This window comes from Nerophis lumbriciformis, linkage group LG34 (genome assembly GCF_033978685.3).
Source record: "Nerophis lumbriciformis linkage group LG34, RoL_Nlum_v2.1, whole genome shotgun sequence".
In the NCBI taxonomy this organism is placed as follows: domain Eukaryota; kingdom Metazoa; phylum Chordata; class Actinopteri; order Syngnathiformes; family Syngnathidae; genus Nerophis; species Nerophis lumbriciformis.
The window spans coordinates 6,665,023-6,673,286 of record NC_084581.2 but is presented as its reverse complement, the minus strand read 5'-3'; positions in this window follow the sequence as shown (position 1 = coordinate 6,673,286).

The window sequence follows — 8,264 nt, the reverse complement described above, 5'->3', positions numbered from 1 at the left end:
ACTAGGTGCCGCCAAAACAAAAAAAATCCCCTCTACTTCAATTTAAAGACCACATATGTCCATTTCAGATGGTTAATGATAAATATATTTGTGTTTTTAATATCTACAGTATTTCTCTGGTGACTAATTGCACTTGATTAAGCTTTTTTTCAACATTCCACACTACAAAAATGATAAAAGTGTGTATGATTCCTGCTGGATCAATATTGATATCGGCCAAGACTCAAGACTCCAGTGTTAGTATTGTATTGGAAATGAAAAGTTGTATCAGGACACTCTTGTATTTTAAGGTAAAAATGGTTAACTATAGGCTACTAGGAGCTAGCAACTACACAACAGCTAAGCACATGATAGCAAACAAACTAGACATACATAATAAGTGTCCTTCATTGAACAATATCGCGATCTAAAACAGCACATTTGTCAATATAAACAAGTATCAAATATTTATATTTGTACATTACTTACACATACAAAGTCTCCAGGCAGAAGTGTATAAGAAAGGAACAAGTAACAAAGTGTACCCATCTTTTAACCTACAGTGTCATGAGCTTAAAGGGGAGCTGCACCTTTTTTCAACTTTGCCTATCATTTACAATCCCTATGTAAGACAGGAAAACATATGTATTTCTTTTTTTATGCATTCTAATTCGTAATATACAGCAAGTACGAGGAATAAAAGAGGAAGGACGTTTAATATGTTGTTAATATTCAGTGTTTATTATTGTAAATCTCACAATCTTTGATTCCATGTACATTCTGGTGTCTCGTTCAATAAAAAACTGTAAAATTCAGTTTTTAGGTGGTCTGTCATAACATTTTAGCAATCTATCAGACTTTATTGTGAGTTTTTGTATTAGTGTTCCTGTAAAAAGGGACCCAAACACACATACTGTACAACATATTTTACAGCTATACACACACATATACATATATATTTAAAAAATATATATATATATATATATATATATATATATATATATATATATATATATATATATATATATATATATATATATATATATATATCAGTGATGTGCAGTCAGGGGAGGCAGGTGAGGCGGGGCCTCACGTGCCATCATGGAAAGAAAAAAAATGTAAAAATAAAAAAATAAAATGTAATTGTTATATGTATCCAGTGATTATACTATAAAGTTATTTTCCATTTAACTTCACCAGTTTTAGATTATTTTTATTCAAAATCGCTGAATTTTCACATTTGCCGTTCAAATACTGAGAAGAGACTTGCGGTGAGTCACCAGCCAGTTGAGCCTCACCATGGATTGCGCAATGACTCGGCTAACTGCTGGCCTGCTGTGCAGTGAGACCGTATTGCTATATGAATTATATTATACATTTCCATAGTTTAGTTAGCTGAGGTATATAATGTACAGTGTATTTTGTCAACAACTGTATGTGTGTAACGTATTTCTTGTGCTGAGCAATCATAAAACTGCTGCGAAGACGCACTGTGAGGCTTGCAGTAATCCCGCCTCCTGGTGGTAGAGGGCGCTAGTGATCCCAGAGATCATTCTTGCGACTACTCGGCTGCAGAAGAAGTGATAACAAGCAGCAACAATTAGCAGCGATCGTTTATTTTTTCCTCTCGCCTGGACTTTTAACATGGAGGATTACATATCTAAAATGGACTTGTTCTTCAGCATTGTCCACACGTTTAAGTCAGGACTTTGGGAAGGCCATTCTAAAACCTTAATTCTAGCATGATTTAGCCATTCCTTAACCACCTTTGACGTATGTTTAAGGTCATTGTCTTCTTGGAACACCCAACTGCGCCCAAGACCCAACCTCCGGGCTGATGATTTTAGGTTGCCCTGAAGAATTTGGAGGTAATCCTCCTTTTTCATTGTCCCATTTAAAGCACCAGTTCCACTAGCAGCAAAACAGGCCCAGAGCATAATACTAACACCACCATGCTTGACGCTAGGAATGGTGTTCCTGGGATTAAAGGCCTCACCTTTTCTCCTCCAAACATATTGCTGGGTATTGTGGCCAAACAGCTAAATTTTTGTTTCATCTGACCACAGAACTTTCTGACCACAGAACTTTCCTCAAGAAGGTCTTATCTTTGTCCATGTGATGTCAGGTATATATATTTATATATATATATATATATATATATATATATATATATATATATATATATATATATATATATATATATATATATATATATATATATATATATATATATATATATATATATATACACATATACATATATAAATATAATTATACACATATTATATATATATATATATATATATATATATATATATACACATATACATATATAAATATAATTATATATATATATATATATATATATATATATATATATATATATATATATATATATATATATATATATATATATATATATATATATATATATATATATATATATACATAATTATACACACATATATATATATATACATATACATATACAAATACAATTATACACACCGGCCCCCAGACACCCTTTTTCATTAAATGCGGCCCCCAAGTCAAAATAATAGCCAAGGTCTCCTCTAGGAGGTTTTTTGTTTGTTGTTTTTTTTTGTTTTGCTAAGAATTTAAGCAGGACAAAGCGAGTCCTTAAAATGTCATCGCCTGTGACCTCCTAATCTTCATCTTCATCCTTCTCTTCTACGTCTTCTTCTTCACACAGGCTAAGCGAGATGCCCGCCGATGTTTGGGGCTCAGCTGGGGGCACAAGAAGTCATGTCAGGCAGGCATCGCTTCATCGCACACTAAATATGTTTTCATTCGGAGGGAAACGTAATGCATGTATGTGTGCGGCCACTTCATTATGTACACCTGCAACAATACAAAGTCAGACATGTTTCTGTCTTTGTGGTGAAGAGAAAAATGTTCCACGTTGTGCTCAACTAATCTTTTCAGATTGTTTTCCACTCTTCCTTCTACGCCTCTTTACAGTTGTGCACCAAGATGGCGCCGCTCTTGTTTAGCAGACGTGACCGACGGCTGATGGTTTTGGTAAACAACACCACAGGTGAGCCGCCAGAGAAGCAGGTTCAAAAACTGTTGTTGTTTTGTGTGACAGCAAATGTTTCACCAACATCTGGACAACAAACCTTTTCTTAGATCGTGAAGAGACCTGATACATTTGTACAATGAAGCAAAGTACAAAAACAAGCTAATTAAGCTCATCAAAACAAACACCTGCAGTTTCACTAGTCTTTTGCTTTCTTCTTGTAGCTCCCTGAGTATTGTTGACAATAGTTCTATCATTTCCGTCTGTGAGCCCATGAATGTGTACAGGCTGAGTCCTGGCTGTGGCTAGCTTGTTTTATTGTATTCCACTTATTTTCTATTTTCTATTGTACTTTACACCACATTACTTTTTTTTTTTGTTTTGTTTTTTTTTTTACAAAATGATATTTAGTTTTAAAGTCACTTTATTCTATAGTTTATTGTACTTGCACCATATTTCACTTCAAGAGGCCGCCCTTGCTTTGGTGAAAGCATTTTGGCTTTATACTTTATTGTCGCTGAAACAGGAGTGCAGAACAATCAGAGATAATATTTTCCATCCATCCATCCATCCATCCATCTTCTTCCGCTTATCCGAGGTCGGGTCGCGGGGGTATATTTTGATATCAACATTGTATCATCATTTTTGAAAAAAGATACGAGCACAATCTTCGCCATGCTAATGGCACCTGAAGCATGCATGTGCTGGTAATGATATATAAAATGACCGCAAGCGTAGGCGCAGTAATAAGTAGAATCTATTTTCTTCTTTCGTACGTGCCAATTTGTGAGCATGTTCTTCTAGAAGCTTCTACGAGGGTTTGCTAGAGCTTCCATTAATGAGAGCATCAATAAAGAGACGGGGAAAGTGGCCGCTTGAGTCCTCAAGCCGCTAATGGACGAAATGTCCCAGAAGACTACGACATGCGGGACAATTTATGGCAGTAAGACAGCTGACTGTGTCATGCGTCTTACACGTGTGCATTCAGGAAATGAAGGCGTAGTTTGTGCTGTGTGCAGCAAACAGTAAGTGCTTGCAAGGCGCCATGGTGACTGATTGGACAACACAAGTCAAAGTGAGCGTCATGTGGATTTGTGCGCTTTCCTGTTTTAATTTCAAACTATAACATGTCATTTTTTGACACAGTATTTGAGTTATTTTTATTCGTATTTCTATTCCACGATACAGTTAGAATGTTTATAATTACAGTGACTCATTTATTGTTTTTATTTGTATTTTGTACGCATTGTCTTTTATTTGCACTATTTTATTTACATGTTAATGGTATTATGTGTTATATATTATATTATAGTACTATAATTATTCTATTATAATGTATTATGTTTGTTATTGTTATTTTTATTATTATTATCTATCAATCCAACCACTTCCGCTTATCCGAAGTCGGGTCGCGGGGGCAGCAGCCGAAGCAGAGAAGCCCGGACATCCCTCTTCCCAGCTACTTCGTCCAGCTCTTCTCGAAGGATCCCGATGGGTTCCCAGGCCGGCTGGGAGACATAGTCTCTTCAACGTGTCATGGGTCTTCCCCGTGTCCTCCTACCGATTGGACGTGCCCTAAACACCTCCCCAGGGAGGCGTTCGGCGGGCATTCTGACCAGATGCCCGAACCACCTCATCTGGCTCCTCTCGACGTGGAGGAGCTTTACTTTGAGCTCCTGCCGAATGACAGGTCTTCTCACCCTATCTCTAAGGGAGAGCCCTGCCACCCGACGGAGGAAACTCATTTTGGCCCGAGATTTTATTATCCTTTCGGTCATAAGCCAAAGCCCATGACCATAGGTGAGGGTCGGGACGTAGATCGACCGGTAAATTGAGAGCTTTGCCTTTCGGCTTAGCTCCTTCTTCACCACGACGGACCGATACAGGGTCCGCATCACTGCAGATGCCACACCGATCCGCCTGTCGATTTCATGATCCACTCTTCACTGACTCGTGAACAAAACTCCAAGGTACTTGAACTCCTCCACTTGGGTCAGGATCTACTCCGCAACTCAGGGATGGCACTCCACTCTTTTCCAGACGAGAACCATGAGCTCGGACTTGAAAGGGCTTATTTTCATCCCAGTCGCTTCACACTCAGCTGCGAACTGATCCGTTATTATCGTAAATTTTAATTATTATTTAAAACTATTAGATTTTTCAGCGTATTTCAACAAAATCTTAGAAAAGTGACTTTTCTTTCTATTTTGAAGTACTTTGTCCCACTCCACTTGATTTTATCTTTTTTATTCTTACAGTTTATTGTATTATTGCATTTGGTTTTATTATATTTCACTGTAAATTATGCATCCTACCTTGTTTTGTTCTTATTTTCTTCTTCTTGTAATGTATGAGATTATGTCTCCTCAATTTAGTCATGGCACCACACTTTACTTTATCTTATTTCATTGTATCTTGTTTTTTGTTTGTTTTGTTGGACTTAAAAAGAAGATCTCTATGTGAGTCAAGCACTTTTTTATGCATTCTAAATTGTAAATATTATTTTGGACAAGTGCAGCACCCCTTTAACATTGGATTATATAATGTCAAGTTACTTTATTTCATTGTATGTAATTGAATTTAATTGGTTCATTATTAATAATTTCAATTTCAAATTATGCAGGTGATGCTTTTGCTCTTGTACTTGTATGTCAGCTGTTTTTGTATGTCCCTTTGAAACTAAGCTACAACAAAGACTCACAGTTGATGTTGTTGCTGAACAATAATAATAATAATAATAATTGATTGCTTTTCTATAGCGCATTTCTAAACAATCAAGGAGTGAAAATTGTTCTTTGTCCTCTCTCTGTCTGTCTGTCCGCACCTAAATGAATCAAACTATCCACTAGCAGGGGGTGTTGTTTCCTGTTGATGTTGCTATTTGTTGTCTAGCTTCTCTTTGTCTGTACCCTCTTTCTAAACCAGACCTGGGCAAATTAAGGCCCGGGGGCCACATGCGGCCCGTTAAGCTTTTCAATCTGGCCCGCCGGACATTCCCAAATCATTTTTTTAGATCTTTAAGATGGAAAGTGTAGCTGCCACTATGATGTGCAGTGATGTTTTCTAATGACCATAAGTCTTGAACTATACAATATATTTCAATAGTTGGAATCTGCGCATTTGCACAATATTTTAGTGACTAGTGTTGTATCGATGCCAATATTATTTCGATACTTTTCTAAATAAAGGGGATTTCAACATCTACGGTCCATAATATCATCAAAAGGTTCAGAGAATCTGAAGAAATCACTCCACGTAAGCGGCAAGGCCGAAAACCAACATTGAATGCCTGTGACCTTCGATCCCTCAGGCGGTACTGGCGACATCAGTGTGTAAAGGATATCACCACATGGGGTCAGGAACACTTCAGAAAACCATTGTCAGTAACTACAGTTGGTCGCTACATCTGTAAGTGCACGTTAAAACTCTACTATGCAAAGCCAAAGCAATTTATCAAAAACACGCAAAACCGCATCGCTGCGCCCAAGCTCTTTTAAGATGGACTGATGCAAAGTGGAAAAGTGTTCTGTGGTCTGACGAGTTCACATTTTAAATTGTTTTTGGAAACTGTGGACCAAAGAGGAAAAGAACCATCCGGACTGTTATAGGCGCAAAGTTCAAAAGCCAGCATCTGTGATGGTATGGGGGTGTATTAGTGCCCAAGGCATGGGCAACTTACACATATGTGCTTTATAAATAAAGTTGATTTGATTTGATTTGATCTGTGAAGGCGCCATTAATGCTGAAAGGTACATTCTGCATGTGTTACAACAGCGTGGCTTCATAGTAAAAGAGTGCGGGTACTAGACTGGCCTGCCTGTAGTCCAGACCTGTCTCCCATTGAAAATGTGTGGCGCACTATGAAGCCTAAAATACCACAACGGAGACCCCGGACTGTTGAACAACTTAAGCTGTACATCAAGCAAGAATAAGAAAGAATTCCACCTGAAAAGCTTAAAAAATTGGTCTCCTCAGTTCCCAAACGTTTACTGAGTGTTGTTAAAAGGAAAGGCCATGTAACACAGTGATAAAAATACCCCTGTGACAATTTTTTTGCGATGTGTTGCTGCCATTAAATTCTAAGTTAATGATTCTTTGCAAAAAAACAATTTAGTTTCTCAGTTCGAACATTAAATATCTTGTCTTTGCATATTGCATATTCAATTGAATATAAGTTGAAAAGGATTTGCAAATCATTGTATTCTGTTTTTATTTACCATTTACACAACGTGCCAACTTCACTGGTTTTGGGTTTTGTAATTCAAGTTATTATTACATATATGTATTGTTGCATTTGAAACAATTGTATTGTTAATAATAGAGGTAATTGTTGTTATTATTTATTATCAATAGTGCTATTTCTATTGGTATATGTATTGCTCGGGCGCACATAAATATGCTGAAATAATATGTATCCCCTTCCAACTTCATCAATCCTCAATCACTCAGTGGCCTAGTGGTTAGAGTGTCCGTCCTGAGATCGGTATGTTGGGAGTTCAAATCCCGGCCGAGTAATACCAAAGACTATAAAAAAAATGGGACCCATTACCTCCCTGCTTGGCACTCAGCATCAAGGGTTGGAATTGGGGGTTAAATCACCAAAATGATTCCCGGGCGCAGCCACCGCTGCTGCCCACTGCTCCCCTCACCTCCCAGGGGGTGATCAAGGGTGATGGGTCAAATGCAGAGAATAATCTCGCTACACCTAGTGTGTGTGTGACAATCATTGGTACTTTAACTTTAACTTTATGTGTGATTCATGAAATGAGTCCAACTTCACAAGTTTTGTTGTAGATGATGCTATGATGTACATAATAAACCACATGATGTTAGCTGAGGAACATGTGTAAATTACATTAATAACATCCTGTAATTTAACATTTATATTATTATTCATTTCATCTTCTGATATATTAAACATTAACACCAATGAAAGCATTATAAAATCATTTATTCAGAAAGTATAAATAACGACAAATAAAGATAGAATACTATTAACCGCAACATGTAAGTGTAAAAAAAAAAACTGTACATTTACCGAATGTGCTTGGTCTGTTTTCAAACAAATAAAACAATCTGAAATGTTCTTTATTTTTGAGTTATCATGCCATGGGAATAGATTTTTCTCCATGTGGCCCCTGAGCTAAAATTAGTTTGACACCATTGCTCTAAACCATACACTAGCAGCTGATGTGGTCTCTTTTTGTTGCCATTCCATGTCAATTTTGTCTGTCTGTTCCCTCCT